We start from the raw sequence: 17,900 nt of genomic DNA on the forward strand, positions 1-17,900 counted from the left end.
GCATATCATTATTTTCTTCCAAAGAAATGGTCATTCTCTCAATAAATTCTTTGACATAGACATTATGAGCATAGTTTTCATAACAATATTTAAGTATGTCAAAATTTTCAGATTCGTAGAGAGTAATATCATACTTTTCAATCAAAGAAGCAACTTCATAAGCACCCTTAAAAGCAACAAATTCTTCAATTTGTTTGATATCATAGTAAATATAAACACCCTTTGCATAAGAAGATAAGATTTCATTATCATTAAACTCACATAGGTAGGGAAGGTGTTTTTTAGGGTTCTTAGAGCAACAAGTAAAATCACAAATTTCAAAAAGATTCCAAGCATAACATAGCAATCTGTTTATTTGATCCCATAAGAGTTTCCCTTTTTCAGACAAACGGTGACGCACAAAATGAGCATGCTCATCTAAAGATTTCCCATCAACTAGGCTAGTTGGAGTTTCAGCACAAGCGCATAAGGATCGAAGATGATCCAAGTAGAACACTTTAAGTGGATCCATATCAATAGATTTTTAGCAAGCGAAGATGCAAGAAAATAGAAGGCACATGGTAACACGAGCAAACAGAAGACGAACGGAAGAGGGGTGAAGAAAACGGCAAGGGTGAAGTGGGGGAGAGGAAAACCAGAGGCAAATGGAAAATAATGTAACGCGAGGGATAAGAGTTGTGATGGGTACTTGGTATGTCTTGACTTGGCATAGGTCTCCCTGGCAACGGCGCCAGAAATCCTTCTTGCTACCTCTTGAGCATGCGTTGGTTTTCCCTTGAAGAGGAAAGGGTGATGCAGCAAACTAGCGTAAGTATTTCCCTCAGTTTTTGAGAACCAAGGTATCAATCCAGTAGGAGGCCACACACAAGTCCCTCGTACCTACACAAACAAATAAAAACCTTGCAACCAACGCGATAAAGGGGTTGTCAATCCCTTCACAGCCACTTGCAAAAGTGAGATCTGATAGAGATGATAATATTTTTGGTATTTTTATGATATAGATTGAAACTAAAGAATGCAAAGTAAAAATAGATTGGAAACTTATATTATGGAAAATAGACACGGGGGCCATAGGTTTCACTAGTGGCTTCTCTCAAGATAGCATAAGTATTACGGTGGGTGAACAAATTACTGTCGAGCAATTGATAGAAAAGTGCATAATTATGAGAATATCTAGGCATGATCATGTATATAGGCATCACGTCCGCGACAAGTAGACCGACTCCTGCCTGCATCTACTACTATTACTCCACACATCGACCGCTATCCAGCATGCCTCTAGAGTATTAAGTTCATAAGAACAGAGTAATGCATTAGGCAAGATGACATGATGTAGAGGGATAAACTCAAGCAATATGATATAAACCCCATCTTTTTATCCTTGATGGCAACAATACAATACGTGTCATTTCCCCTTCTATCACTGGGATCAAGCAACGCAAGATTGAACCCAAAGCTAAGCACTTCTCCCATTGCAAGAAAGAACAATCTTCCGAAAAAGGCCCCAAGATGGGATCTCACGGGTACAGAAGGTTGCGGCGGTGGAAATAGGGTTTCGTGGTGCTCCTGGTTGGTTCGGGGTACATTGGTATATATAGGAGGAAGAAGTAGGTCGATGGAGCTACGAGGGGCCCATGAGGGTGGGGGCGCCCAGGGGGCAGGCGCGTCTCCCTGCCTCGTGGCCTCCTTGGTTGTTTCTTGACGTCCACTCAAAGTCCTCTGGATCATGTTTGTTCCAAAAATCAGGCTCCCGAAGGTTTCATTCCGTTTGGACTCCGTTTGATATTCCTTTTCTGCGAACCACTGAAATAGGCAAAAAAACAGCAATTTGCACTGGGCCTTGGGTTAATAGGTTGGTCCCAAAAATAATATAAAAGTGTATAGTAAAGCCCATTAAACATCCAAAACGGATAATAGAATAGCATGGAACAATCAAAAATTGTAGATACATTGGAGACGTATCACTCCAAAAGTCTTGAAACTTCACGGAAGTCATTTTTGGAATTAATAAAAAATACTGGCGAAAGAATCCACGAGAGGGGCCCACACCCTGGCCATGAGGGTGGGGGCACGCCCCCTGCCTCGTGGGCCCCTGGTAGGCCTCCAGTGCCCATCTTCTGCTATATGAAGTCTTTTACCCTGGAAAAATCATAAGCAAGCTTTCAGGAACAAACTCCGCCGCCACGAGGTGGAACCTTGGCAGAACCAATCTAGGGCTCCGGCGGAGCTGTTCTGCCGGGGAAACTTCCCTCCGGGAGGGGGAAATCATCGCCATCGTCATCACCAACGATCCCCTCAGCGAGAGGGGGTCAATCTCCATCAATATCTTCACCAGCACCATCTCCTCTCAAACCCTAGTTCATCTCTTGTACCTAATCTTTGTCCCAAAGCCTCAGATTGGTACCTGTGGGTTGCTAGTAGTGTTGATTACTCCTTGTAGTTGATGCTAGTTGGTTTATTTGGTGGAAGATCATATGTTCAGATCCTTTATGCATATTAATACCCCTCTGATTATGAACATGAATATGACTTGTGAGTAGTTACGTTTGTTCCTGAGGACATGGGAGAAGTCTTGCTATAAGTAGTCATGTGAATTTGGTATTCGTTCGATATTTTGATGAGATGTATGTTGTCTCTCCTCTAGTGGTGTTATGTGAACGTCGACTACATGACACTTCACCATTGTTTGGGCCTATAGGAAGGCATTGGGAAGTAATAAGTAGATGACGGGTTGCTAGAGTGACAGAAGCTTAAACCCTAGTTTATGAGTTGCTTCGTAAGGGGCTGATTTGGATCCATATGTTTCATGCTATGGTTAGGTTTACCTTAATACTTCTTTTTAGTTGTGGATGCTTGCAATAGGGGTTAATCATAAGTGGTATGCTTGTCCAAGAAAGGACAACACCCAAGCACCGGTCCACTCACATACCAAATTATCAAAGTAACGAACGCGAATCATATGAGCGTGATGAAAACTAGCTTGACGATAATTCCCATGTGTCCCCGGGAGAGTTTTCCTTTATATAAGAGTTTGTCCGGGCTTTTCCTTTGCTACAAAAAGGGTTGGGCCATCTTGCTGCACCTTATTTACTTTCATTACTTGTTGCCCGTTACAGATTACCTTATCACAAAACTATCTGTTACCGATAATTTCAGTGCGTGCAGAGAATACTTTACTGAAAACCGCTTATCATTTCCTTCCGCTCCTCGTTGGGTTCGACACTCTTACTTATCGAAAGGACTGCGATAGATCCCCTATACTTGTGGGTCATCAAGACTCTTTTCTGGCGCCGTTGCCGGGGAGTGAAGCGCCTTTGGTAGGTGGAATTTGGTAAGGAAAAATTTATATAGTGTGCTGAAATTTACTGTCACTTGTTACTATGGAACATAATCCTTTGAGGGGCTTGTTCGGGGTATCTTCGCCCCGACCAGTAGAACAAAGAGTTGCTCCTCAACCTACTGAACCTACTGAAAATGTTTACTTTGAAATTCCTTCGGGTATAATGAGAAACTGCTAGCTAATCCCTTTACAGGAGATGGAACATTACATCCCGATTTGCACCTAATATATGTGGATGAAGTTTGTGGATTATTTAAGCTTGCATGTATGCCCGAGGATGTTATCAAGAAGAAGGTCTTCCCTTTATCTTTGAAGGGAAAGGCATTGACATGGTTTAGTCTATGTGATGATATGGGATCATGGAACTACAACCGATTGAAATTAGAATTTCATCAGAAGTTTTATCCTATGCATCTTGTTCATCGTGAGCGTAATTATATATATAATTTTTGGCCTCACGAAGAAGAAAGCATCGCTCAAGCTTGGGGGAGGCTTAAGTCAATGTTATATTCATGCCCCAATCGTGAGCTCTCAAGAGAAATTATTATTCAAAAAATTTATGCTCGGCTTTCTCTCAACAATCACTCCATGCTCGATACTTCTTGTACTGGCTCTTTTATGATGAAGACTACTGAATTCAAATGGGATTTATTGGAAAGAATTAAACGCAACTCTGAAGATTGGGATCTCGACGAAGGTAAGGAGTCAGGTATAACACCTAAGTTTGATTGTGTTAAATCTTTTATGGATACCGATGTTTTCCGTGAATTTAGCACTAAATATGGACTTGACTCTGAGATAGTAGCTTCTTTCTATGAATCCTTTGCTACTCATGTTGATCTCCCTAAGGAGAAGTGGTTTAAATATAATCCTCCCATTGAAGTAAAAGTTGTTGCACCTATTAAAGTTGAAGAAAAGACTATCACTTATAATGATCCTGTCATTCCTACTGCTTATGTTGAGAAACCACCTTTCCCTGTTAGAATAAAGGATCATGCTAAAGCTTCAACTGTAGTCAACAAAAGTAATATTAGGACACCCAAACCCCCTGAGAAAGTTAAAGTTGAACATAGTATTCCTATGGTTAAAGATCTCTTGGCTGATAATATTGATGGGCATGTTATTTACTTCTGTAATGAAGCTGCTAGAATTGCTAGACCCGATACTAAAACTAAACATAGACCTGTTGTAGGCATGCCTGTTATTTTGGTTAAAATAGGAGATCATTGCTATCATGGCTTATGTGATATGGGTGCTAGTGCAAGTGCAATACCTCATTCCTTATACAAAGAAATTATGCATGAAATTGCACCTGCTGAGATAGAGGAAATTGATGTCACAATTAAGCTTGCCAATAGAGACACTATTTCACCAGTTGGGATTGTTAGAGATGTTGAAGTCTTGTGTGGGAAAGTTAAATATCCTGCTGATTTTCTTGTTCTTGGTTCCCCACAAGATAGCTTTTGTCCCATCATATTTGGTAGACCCTTCTTGAATACTGTTAATGCTAGGATAGACTGCGAAAAGGATGTTGTTACTATTGGTTTGGGGGATATGTCTCACGAGTTTAACTTTGCTAAATTTCATAGACAACCCCGTGACGAGGAATTGCCTAGTAAAGATGAAATTATTGGTCTTGCTTCTATTGTCGTGCCTCCTAGTGATCCGTTAGAACAATATTTGCTAGACCATGAAAATGATATGTTTATGAATGAAAGAAGGGAAATAGATGAAGTATTCTTTAAACAAGGACCTATTTTGAAACACAACTTGCCTGTTGAAATCCTAGGGGATCCTCCTCCACCCAAGGGTGATCCCGTGTTTGAGCTTAAACCATTACCTGATACTCTTAAATATGCTTATCTTGATGAGAAAAAGATATATCCTGTTATTATTAGTGCTAACCTTTCAGAGCATGAAGAAAAGAAATTATTGAAAACTCTAAAGAAGCACCGTGCTGCTATTGGATATACTCTTGATGATCTTAAGGGCATTAGTCTCACTCTATGCCAACACAAAATAAAATTGGAGAAAGACGCTAAACCGGTCGTTGATCACCAACGACGGTTAAATCCTAATATGAAAGAAGTGGTAAGAAAAGGAATACTAAAGCTTCTGGAGGCAGGTATAATTTATCCCGTTGCTGATAGTCAGTGGGTAAGTCCTGTCCATTGCGTCCCTAAAAAGGGAGGTATTACTGTTGTTCCTAATGATAAAGATGAATTGATCCCACAAAGAATTATTACAGGTTATAGAATGGTAATTGATTTCCGCAAATTAAATAAAGCTACTAAAAAGGATCATTACCCTTTGCCTTTTATTGATCAAATGCTAGAAAGATTATCCAAACATACAGATTTTTGCTTTCTAGATGGTTATTCTGGTTTCTCTCAAATACCTGTGTCAAAAGAGGATCAAGAAAAGACCACTTTTACTTGCCCTTTCGGTACCTTTGTTTATAGACGTATGCCTTTTGGTTTATGTAATGCACCTGCTACCTTTCAAAGATGCATGATGGCTATATTCTCTGATTTTTGTGAAAAGATTGTTGAGGTTTTCATGGATGATTTCTCCGTATATGGAACTTCTTTTGATGATTGCTTGAGCAACCTTGATCGAGTTTTGCAGAGATGTGAAGAAACTAACCTTGTCTTGAATTGGGAGAAGTGCCACTTTATGGTTAATGAAGGTATTGTCTTGGGGCATAAAATTTCTGAAAGAGGTATTGAAGTTGATAAAGCTAAAGTTTATGCTATTGAAAAGATGCCGTGTCCCAAGGACATTAAAGGTATAAGAAGTTTCCTTCGTCATGTCGGTTTTTGTAGGAGGTTCATTAAGGACTTCTCTAAAATCTCCAGGCCTCTGACTAATCTCTTACAAAAAGATATTCCTTTTGTCTTTGATGATGATTGGGTAGAAGCATTTGGAATACTTAAGAAAGCTTTGATTTCTGCACCTATTGTTCAGCCACCTGATTGGAATTTACCCTTTGAAATTATGTGTGATGCTAGTGACTATGCTGTAGGTGTTGTTCAGGACAAAGAGTTGATAAGAAATTAAAAGTTATCCAATATGCTAGTAAAACTCTAGATAATGCCCAGAGAAATTATGCTACTACTGAAAAAGAATTGTTAGCAGTTGTATTTGCTTGTGTAAGTTCAGACCTTATATTGTTGATTCTATAGTAACTGTTCACACTGATCATGCTGCTATTAAATACCTTACGGAAAAGAAAGATGCTAAACCTGTACTTATTAGATGGGTTCTCTTGCTACAATAATTTGATTTGCATATTATTGATAGAAAGGGAGCTGAGAACCCCGTTGCAGATAACTTGTCTAGATTAGAGAATATTCTTGATGACCCACTACCTATTGATGATAGCTTTCCTGATGAACAATTAGCTCTCATAAATGCTTCTCGTACTGCTCCATGGTATGCTGCTTATGCTAATTACATTGTTGCCAAATTTATACCACCTAGTTTCACATACCAGCAAAAGAAAAAGTTTTTCTATGATTTAAGACATTACTTCTCGGATGACCCACACCTTTATAAAGAAGGAGTAGATGGTGTTATTAGACGTTGTATACCTGAGCATGAACAGGAACAGATCCTACGCAAGTGTCACTCCGAAGCTTACGGAGGACACCACGCCGGAGATAGAACTACGCATAAGGTATTGCAATCCGGTTTTTATTGGCCTACTCTCTTCAAAGATGCCCGTAAGTTTGTCTTGTCTTGTGACGAATGTCAAAGGATTGGTAATATTAGTAGACGTCAAGAAATGCCTATGAATTATTCACTTGTTATTGAGCCATTTGATGTTTGGGGCTTTGATTATATGGGACTGTGTCCTTCCTCTAACGGGTATACACATATTTTAGTTGTTGTTGATTACGTTACTAAGTGGGTAGAAGCTATTCCAACTAGTAGTGCTAATCATAACACCTCTATTAAGATGCTTAAAGAAGTTATTTTTCCGAGGTTTGGAGTCCCTAGATATTTAATGACTGATGGTGGTTCACATTTTATTCATGGTGCCTTTTGTAAAATGCTTGCAAAGTATGATGTTAATCATAGAATTGCATCTCCATATCACCCGCAGTCTAGTGGCCAAGTAGAATTGAGTAATAGAGAGCTTAAATTAATTTTGCAAAAGACGGTTAATAGATCTAGAAAGAATTGGTCCAAGAAACTTGATGATGCATTATGGGCCTATAGAACTGCATATAAAAATCCTATGGGTATGTCTCCTTATAAAATGGTTTATGGAAAAGCATGTCACTTACCTCTCGAACTAGAACATAAGGCATATTGGGCCATTAAAGAGCTCAATTATGATTTCAAACTTGCCGGTGAGAAGAGGCTATTTGACATTAGCTCACTTGATGAATGGAGAACCCAGGCCTACGAGAATGCCAACCTGTTTAAAGAAAAAGTTAAAAGATGGCATGACAAAAGGATACAAAAGCGCGAGTTTAATATAGGTGATTATGTGTTGCTATTCAACTCTCGTTTAAGATTTTTTGCAGGAAAACTTCTCTCTAAATGGGAAGGTCCTTACGTTATCGAGGAGGTCTATCGTTCCGGTGCCATAAAAATCAACAACTTCGAAGGCACAAATCCAAAGGTGGTGAACGGTCAAAGAATCAAACATTATATCTCAGGTAATCCTATAAATGTTGAAAATAATTTTATTGAAACCGTGACCCCGGAGGAATACATAAGGGACACTTTCCAGAATGTTTCAGACTCCAAAAGGAATAGGTATGTGGTACGGTAAGTAAACCGACTCCACAACAGTTCTAATGGCAATTTTTCTCCGTTTTGGAATATTTAAGAAAATAGGAAAATAAGAAGTAGTCCGGGAAGGACACGAGGCGTCCACGAGGCTGGAGGGCGCGCCCCCTGCCTCGTGGGCACCTTGTGTGCTCTCCGGACTCTGTTTTCTTGCACGTTACTTCTTTTGGTCGGTAAAATTCATTATATAATCTCCCAAAGGTTTTGACCACCGTACCACGCAAATATCCTCTGTTTTTGTTTTGAGCTGTTTTCTGCCAGAGTTGTCAAGGCCAGGCATCATGTCGTCCCCCTTCTCCAACAACGGGGGCAACGATGCTTGGCTAATGAAGATAGAGCTGAAGAGAGAAGAACCCGGGGAGATCAACAAGGATGATGGGATCAAGAAGGCCATGGAGGACCAAGCTCCGGCAGCAGAAGACAAAGACATCCTCCAAGCTTATCACAATCTTCTTACCCCAACAGAGATTGAAGCTTTCCAGATGATTGAGTTAGCTCACATACAAAATAAGTATCTCACACGTGAAAATATTTTGTTGAAGGAGCATATCACCGCACTCAAGGGCATTATCCGCAAATTGGAGGATCTCCTGCGCTCGATGTGCGATTATCCATCATCACCACCATCTTCTTCATCAGCACAGGAGAACTAAATATCTGGTATGGGCACTCCCCTTGGCAACTGCCAAGCTTGGGGCAGGTGCCCCGGTATCATATCACCATCACACTCCTCTCTTTACCGTTTTTCTTAGTTCGATCATTTTAGTAATATCTTGATCTCGTATGATTTAGTTTTCAGTTTTCCTTTATGATCCCCCTATGTAATCGAGTCATGAGCTATATATAATAAACATTAGTGTTGAGTCAAGGGCTTGATTATCCTACTATGATCTTGAGAGAATAAAAGGAAGAATAAAAAGAAATGAAAGAGATCATATTGATCTTATGGAGAGTAATGACTTCACATATAAAGAGTATGATGAATAAAAGTTGTTGAGAGTTGACAAACATAGTTTAGGTCATCGTTGCAATTAATAGGAAGTAATAAAGAAAGAGAGGTTTTCACATATAAATACACTATCTTGGACATCTTTTATGATTGTGAGCACTCATTAAAATATGACATGCTAAAGGGTTGATGTTGGACAAGGAAGACAACGTAATGGGTTATGTTTTATTATATCCGAAATAAAGTATATTGTCATGGATCATCCAACATGTTGAGCTTGCCTTTCCCTCTCATGCTAGCCAAATTCTTTGCACCAAGTAGAGATACTACTTGTGCTTCCAAATATCCTTAAACCCGGTTTTGCCATGAGAGTCCATCATACCTACCTATGGATTGAGTAAGATCCTTCAAGTAAGTTTTCATGTTGCATGCAATAAAAATTGCTCTCTAAATATGTATGATTTATTAGTGTGGATAAAATAAGCTTTATACGATCTTGTGATGTGGAAGAAATAAAAGCGACGGACTGCATAATAAAGGTCCATATCACAAGTGGCAATATAAAGTGACGTTCTTTTGCATTAAGATTTCGTGCACCCAACCCTAAAAGCACATGACAACCTCTGCGAAGGGCCTATCTTTTACTTTTTTCTTATACCTTATGCAAGAGTCATGGTGATCTCCACCTTTCCTTTTTATATTTTATCCTTTGGCAAGCACCTTGTGTTGGAAAGATCCTGATATATATATCCAATTGGATGTAAGTTAGCATGAACTATTATTGTTGACATTACCCTTGAGGTAAAAGGTTGGGCGGCAACACTATAAGCCCCTATCTTTCTCTGTGTCTGATTAAAACTCCATACCCATAAGTATTGCGTGAGTGTTAGCAATTGTGAAAGACTAAATGATAGTTGAGTATCTCGACTTGCTGAAAAGCTCTTATATTGACTCTTTCCGATGTTATGATAAATTGCAATTGCTTCAATGACTGAGATCATAGTTTTTTAGTTCTGAATGAAGTTTCTGATTCATACTTGACATTGTGAATAGATTATTACTTGAGCATAAGAAATCATATGACAATATCCATATATGTTGCTGTTATAAGAGTTATCATGATGCTCTCATGTCCGTATTTTATTTTGTCGACACCTCTATCTCTAAACATGTGCACATATTTTTCGTTATCGGCTTCCGCTTGAGGACAAGCGAGGTCTAAGCTTGGGGGAGTTGATACGTCCATTTTGCATCATACTTTTATATTGATATTTAATGAATTATGGGCTGTTATTACACGTTATGTCACAATACTTATACCTTTTCTCTCTTATTTTACAAGGTTTATATGAAGAGGGAGAATGCCGGCAGCTGGAATTCTGGGCTGGAAAAGGAGCAAATATTAGAGACCTATTCTGCACAACTCCAAAAGTCCTGAAACTTCACGGAAGTCATTTTTGGAATTAATAAAAAATACTGGCGAAAGAATCCACCAGAGGGGGCCCACACCCTGGCCACGAGGGTGGGGGCGCGCCCTACCCCCCTGGGCGCGCCCCTGCCTCGTGGGCCCCCTGGTAGGCCTCCGCTGCCCATCTTCTGCTATATGAAGTCTTTTACCCAGGAAAAAATCATAAGCAAGCTTTCGGGAAGAAACTCCGCCGCCACGAGGCGGAACCTTGGCGGAACCAATCTAGGGCTCCGGTGGAGCTGTTCTGCCGGGGAAACTTCCCTCCGGGAGGGGGAAATCATCGCCATCGTCATCACCAACGATCCTCTCAGCGGGAGGGGGTCAATCTCCATCAACATCTTCACCAGCACCATCTCCTCTCAAACCCTAGTTCATCTCTTGTATCCAATCTTTCTCCCAAAGCCTCAGATTGGTACCTGTGGGTTGCTAGTAGTGTTGATTACTCCTTGTAGTTGATGCTAGTTGGTTTATTTGGTGGAAGATCATATGTTCAGATCCTTTATGCATATTAATACCCCTCTGATTATGAACATGAATATGACTTGTGAGTAGTTACATTTGTTCCTGAGGACATGGGAGAAGTCTTGCTATAAGTAGTCATGTGAATTTGGTATTCGTTCGATATTTTGATGAGATGTATGTTGTCTCTCCTCTAGTGGTGTTATGTGAACGTCGACTACATGACACTTCACCATTGTTTGGGCCTAGAGGAAGGCATTGGGAAGTAATAAGTAGATGATGGGTTGCTAGAGTGACAGAAGCTTAAACCCTAGTTTATGAGTTGCTTCGTAAGGGGCTGATTTGGATCCATATGTTTCATGCTATGGTTAGGTTTGCCTTAATAATTCTTTTGTAGTTGTGGATGCTTGCAATAGGGGTTAATCATAAGTGGTATGCTTGTCCAAGAAAGGACAGCACCCAAGCACTGGTCCACCCACATACCAAATTATCAAAGGAACGAACGTGAATCATATGAGCGTGATGAAAACTAGCTTGACGATAATTCCCATGTGTGCTCGGGAGCGTTTTCCATTATATAAGAGTTTGTCCAGGCTTGTCCTTTGCTACAAAAAGGATTGGGCCATCTTGCTGCACCTTATTTACTTTCATTACTTGTTGCCCGTTACAAATTACCTTATCACAAAACTATCTGTTACCGATAATTTCAGTGCCTGCGGAGAATACTTTACTGAAAACCGTTTATCATTTCCTTCCACTCCTCATTGGGTTTGACACTCTTACTTATCGAAAGGGCTACGATAGATCCCCTATACTTGTGGGTCATCAACCACTCCGGGTGAAAAACATCCACGATAAACCCAGCTACCAAGAGTCGGGCTACCTCCTCTCCAATGGCTTTACGTTGTTCCTCATTGAAATGTTGGAGGAACTGTTTGACCGGCTTGACTTTAGGATCCACATTAAGGTGGTGCTCAACGATTTCTCTCGGTACACCTGGCATGTCAGAAGGCTTCCACGCAAAGATGTCCCGATTCTCACGGATGAACTCGATGAGCACGCTTTCCTATTTAGGATCCATCCCAGCACCCACAGTGAACTGCTGAGAAGAATCACCAGGCAAAAAATCCACTTGTTTGGTATCATCTGCCGACTTGAACTTCAGTAGAGGGTCCTGCTCAGTAGTAGGCTTTTTCAATGGAGTCATGTCAGCTGGGTCGACATTGTCCTTATAAAATTTAAGCTCCTCAGTGGCACAAGCCTCCTCTGCATAAGCGACATCATCTTCCTCACACCCTAGGGCGACTTTTCGATCTCCATGATCCGTAATCGTCCCCTTTGACCCTGGCATATTCAACTGCAGATAAACCTAACAAGGGTGTGCCATGAACCGAGCATAAGCCGGTCGTCCGAACAATGCATGATATGGACTCTTGATTTTGACCACTTCAAACCACAAAGTCTCTCATGTGTAGTTATATTCATCACCAAAAGCAACTTCCAGGGAAATCTTCCCCACAGGGTAGGTCGACTTGCCTGGGACAACTCCATGAAACACTATAGAGGATGGCTTTAGATCCTTCTCCGTCAGATTCATCCGCCGAAAAGTGTCATAATATAAGATGTTAATGTTGCTACCACCATCTATAAGCACTTTGGTGAACTTATATCCACCCACCTGGGGGCCACCACAAGAGCCAGGTGAAGGAAATATGCCCTAGAGGCAATAATAAAGTAGTTATTTTACATTTTCTTATTCATGATAAAGGTTTATTATTCATGCTAGAATTATATTGATCGGAAACTTAAATACGTGTGTGAATACATAAACAAATATCATGTCCCTAGTAAGCCTCTACTAGACTAGCTCATTGATCAAAGATGGTCAAGGTTTCCTAACCATAGACATGTGTTGTCATTTGATAATGGGATCACATCATTAGGAGAATGATGTGATGGACAAGACCCATCCGTTACCTTAGCATATTGATCATTCAGTTTATTGCTATTGCATTCTTAATGTCAAATACATATTCCTTCGACTATGAGATTATGCAACTCCCAGATACTGGAGGAATACCTTGTGTGCTATGAAACGTCACAACATAACTAGGTGATCATAAAGATGCTTTACAGATATCTCCAAAGGTGTTTGTTGAGTTGGCATAGATCAAGAGTAGGATTTGTCACTCCGAGTTTCGGAGAGGTATCTTTGGGCCCTCTCGGTAATACACATCATAAGAAGACTTGCAAGCAAAGTGACTAAGGAGTTAGTTACAGGATGATGTATTACGTAATGAGTAAAGAGACTTGTCGGTAACGAGATTGAACTAGGTATGAAGATATCGACGACTGAATCTCGGGCAATTAACATACCGATGGACAAAGGGAATTGTGTATGTTGTCATAACGGCTCGACCGATAAAGATATTCGTAGAATATGTAGGAGCAAATATGGGCATCCAGGTTCTGCTATTGGTTATTGACCAGAGAGGTGTCTCGGTCATGTCTACATAGTTCTCGAACCCGTAGGGTCCGCACGCTTAACGTTCGTTGACGATATAGTACTATATGAGTTATATGATTTGGTGACCGAATGTTGTTTGGAGTCATGGATGAGATCACAGACATGATGTGGAGTCTCGGAATAGTCGAGAGGTAAAGATTGATATATAGGACGATGGTATTCGGACACTGTCATCGGGTCACCGGAAGGGGTTCCGCACACCCCCCGGTAGGTATATGGGCTTAATGGGCCAAGGAGGGGACAGACCAGCCCACAGGGGGCTGGTGTGCCCCTCTCCCTGGCCGGCCAGCCCCAGGGAAGGAAAGGGGGAGGGCTAGCCCCTCTTGCCTTCCCCCTCTCATGGGAGAACGGAAAGGGGGCCACCCTCCCCTGCCTTTCCCCCACACCTATATAAGGCAGGGGATGCGGCTTGGTAGAGACCCCAAGTAGGATTCCTCCTGCTTGGGCGCCCCCTTGGCTGCTTCTCCCTCCTCCCACCTGAAGGAAATATGCCCTAGAGGCAATAATAAAGTTGTTATTTATATTTCCTTATATCATGATAAATGTTTATTATTCATGCTAGAATTGTATTAACCAGAAACTTGATACATGTGTGAATACATACACAAAACACAGTGTCCCTAGTATGCCTCTACTAGACTAGTTCGTTAATCAAAGATGGTTAAGTTTCCTAAGCATAGACATGTGTTGTCATTTGATGAACAGGATCACATCATTAGGAGAATGATGTGATGGACAAGACCCATCTGTTAGCTTAGCATAATGATCGTTAAGTTTTATTGCTATTGCTTTCTTCATGACTTATACATATTCCTTTGACTATGAGATTATGCAACTCCCGAATACCGGAGGAATACCTTGTGTGCTATCAAACGTCACAACGTAACTGGGTGATTATAAAGATGCTCTACAGGTATCTCCGAAGGTGTTTGTTGGGTTGGCATAGATTGAGATTAGGATTTGTCACTTCGAGTATCGGAGAGGTATCTCTGGGCCCTCTCGGTAATGCACATCGTGATAAGCCTTGCAAGCAATGTGACTAATGAGTTAGTTGTGGGATGATGTATTACGGAACGAGTAAAGAGACTTGCCGGTAACGAGATTGAACTAGGTATGAAGATATCAACAATCGAATCTCGGGCAAGTAACATACCGATGACAAAGGGAATGACGTATGTTGTCATTAAGGTTTGACCGATAAAGATCTTCGTAGAATATGTAGGAACCAATATGAGCATCCATGTTCCGCTATTGGATATTGACTGGAGAGGTGTCTCGGTCATGTCTACATAGTTCTCGAACCCGTAGGGTCCGCACGCTTATCGTTGGATGGTGATTTGTATTATGAGTTATGTGTTTTGGTGACCGAAGATTGTTCAGAATCCCTGATGAGATCATGGACATGACGAGGAATCTCAAAATGGTCGAGAGGTAAAGATTGATATATTGGACGATAGTATTCGGACACCAGAAGTGTTTCGGAATGTATCGGGTACATATCGGAGTACCGGGGGGATTACCGGAACACCCCGGGGAAGATATGGGCCATATGGGCCGTAGGAAGGAGGCAAGCCAGCCCACAAGGGGTGCCTCCACAAGGGAGGAGTCCTAATTGGACAAGAGAGGGGGCGGCACCCCCCCTTTCCTTCTCCTCCTCTCTCTCCTTCCCCCTTTCCCCTTCTGGTAAAAGGAAAGGGGGGCGAATTGGCCTAGGAGCCCAAGTGAGACTCCTCCCACTTGGGGTGCACCTAGGCCGGCCTCGTCCCCTCTCCCTCCTTTATATACGGGGGTGGGGGTGCCTCTAACATACATAAATTGTTCCAAGCCATGTGCGGTGCCCCCCTCCACAGTTTGCTCCTCCAGTCATATTGTCGTAGTGCTTAGGCGAATCCCTGCGCGGATCACTTCACCATCACCGTCACCACGCCATCATGCTGATGAAACTCTCCCTTGACACTTTGCTAGATCAAGAGTTCGAGGGACGTCATCAAGCTGAACGTGTGCAGAACTTGGAGGTGTCGTACGTTCGATACTTGATCAGCTGAATCGAGAAGACGTTCGACTACATCAACCGCGTTAAGTAAACGCTTCCGCTTTTGGTCTATGAGGGTACCTGGACTGTAACATCCCAAATTTTCAATTTGAAATGTTATACATTAGATCATCATTGCATAGCATATTTTATAGCATTTTGGCAAATCCTCGAAATCCTAAGCAACTCAAGGACCCTAGGAGAGAGTTGGGGATTTTCCCGGTTTTCATATTTGATTTTTTTATCAAATAATGAAACGAGGATTTTGGTTTTAATTATTTTTCTCTCCGGAAATATTTCATATTAAAATAAATGAGAGGAGAAAATATGACTTCTCCGAAATAATTGAAATATTGGAGGAAAAATATTAAAATCAAATATTTGATTTTATTCGGATTTTATTTGCATTAGAAAATTTTCACGTTTTCAAAACTGCATTTTTGGGCCAAGAAAATGTTCATCTCATTCTAATTATTTTAATTAGACGGTGAAAATTTATTTTGGCATTTTTAGATTTTTATTTATTTTTCTAGGATTGTTTTTAGGTTCGGCGGAATTATTAAAAAAAAATCCCGCGAGCGCCGACTGGGCCGAAGCCCAGCCGAGCGGCCCAGCCCAGCTCCCCGTCGTCTCCGAGCTGGAGACGTCCGCGCCGCCGCCCGAGTCCCGATCGACGCCGCCTCCAGCCGCCTTGTCCCTCCCCCACGGCAGCCCCCCTCTCATAAATACCCCCGCCCCACCGCCACCTCCCTCACCCAGTCCCACCCCGACCGAAGCCCGCCGGAGCCGCCCGACGCCGGAGCCCGAAGCCGCCGACGCCGGAGACGCCGAACGCCGCCGCCCATCGCCACCCGCCGCCTCCCCGCACCCCGCCGCACCCCCGAAGCCCCGCCGAAGCCCGTCCCGCCCGCTGGAGTAACCTCGCCGGAGGTAACCAAAGCCGCCGCCGCCGAGTCCGGTTTTTTTTAAAAACCATTTCGGTTTGTTTTATTTTTTTGAAACCCTAGGTTTATTTTTTTTAAGATTGGTTTATTTTTTTTCTTTGGTTTAGTTAGTTAGTGAACGTTCGCCGGTCCATTCGTTTTAACGAACGTGTTCACCGTTTAGTTGCTGTTAACGAACGTCCGTTCGATTAACTGTTCGTCAGTTTTCTTTTTCGTCAGATTATTCGCGATTGTTCCAGATCGCGATTTCCGATCTGTTTTTCGTTTTAGTTTACCTTTTCGCTCGTTTATCGGAATCAGGCGATTCAAGCGCCTAGAGTTTCGTCTCGAAATTCTCTTTCCGTTTAACCAACTCAAAACAAGTTTTAGCTACTGTAAAATTTCACCTAGATCCAGATTAGTAAACAAAGCTTGTTTCTTTCGCCGTTTGACTTTCGTTGCTTCGTTTGATTTGATTCTTTTTGCAAACCGGAGTTCTTAAGTTGAACTTTCTGGTTAGATCTTTTATTTGAGTTTTACCTGTGCATTAGTTGAGTTCTTACTGTATGCTTGTTTGTTTGCGATAGAGTACCAGGAGTGCGTCGCTTGCTACTTCGAATCTCTAGGTTTCACGGATCATCAGCAAGGCAAGTAACACTTTGATCATACCTCTTTACTACCCAGTTTTATTGCATTAGACCAATCCTCAAATATTGCATGATTAGGATCTAATTAAATTGTGGGTATTGGGAAGTAGATGAGGTAGTACCTATTGCCCTGTTTATTATCAAACCTTGGGAGTTACTTCTACGTTTGCTCATGTTGCTATGCTATGCTAGTAGACGTGGATTGGGTTTGAGTGTATCCATGACAGATGTGAGATTGTTAAATTAATGGTTTACTTAAGGTGGCAACTTAAACACACATCTGGGTGGATTGAGGCACCTGGGTATCCCAGTGATTGCCTGTTTTCTTTTGGACCGCCACCCAGGTTCAAAGGGATCATGAGATTATTCATGCTAGAAACTTCCGTGTGCAGCCGCAAGCTATTATGGGCTCTAGCATAGTTGAGTAGGTTGTGTGAGTTCTTGAAGAGGTAGACTAGCAGATGTAGGGGATGTAGGTGGTACTGTCTACCCGGAGTAGAGAGTTAACGCTTCTGAAAGACTGTGTCTCGGTCATCCGTTTCTCAAACACCATGAAGTGCGAGAATCCCAACGGAGGAGATCGAGTCTTGTGGGGAAAAGTGCACAAACCTCTGCAGAGTGTATAAACTAATCATGGTTAGCCGTGTCCCCGGTTATGGACATCTTGAGTATCTAGTACTTGGATTATCATGTGAATCTCATCATGTTACTTTAATTAATTTTGTTGGGTTAATGATGATAGTTAATTGGGA

The sequence above is a fragment of the Triticum aestivum genome, chromosome 7D, assembly GCF_018294505.1.
Source record: "Triticum aestivum cultivar Chinese Spring chromosome 7D, IWGSC CS RefSeq v2.1, whole genome shotgun sequence".
NCBI lineage: Eukaryota > Viridiplantae > Streptophyta > Magnoliopsida > Poales > Poaceae > Triticum > Triticum aestivum.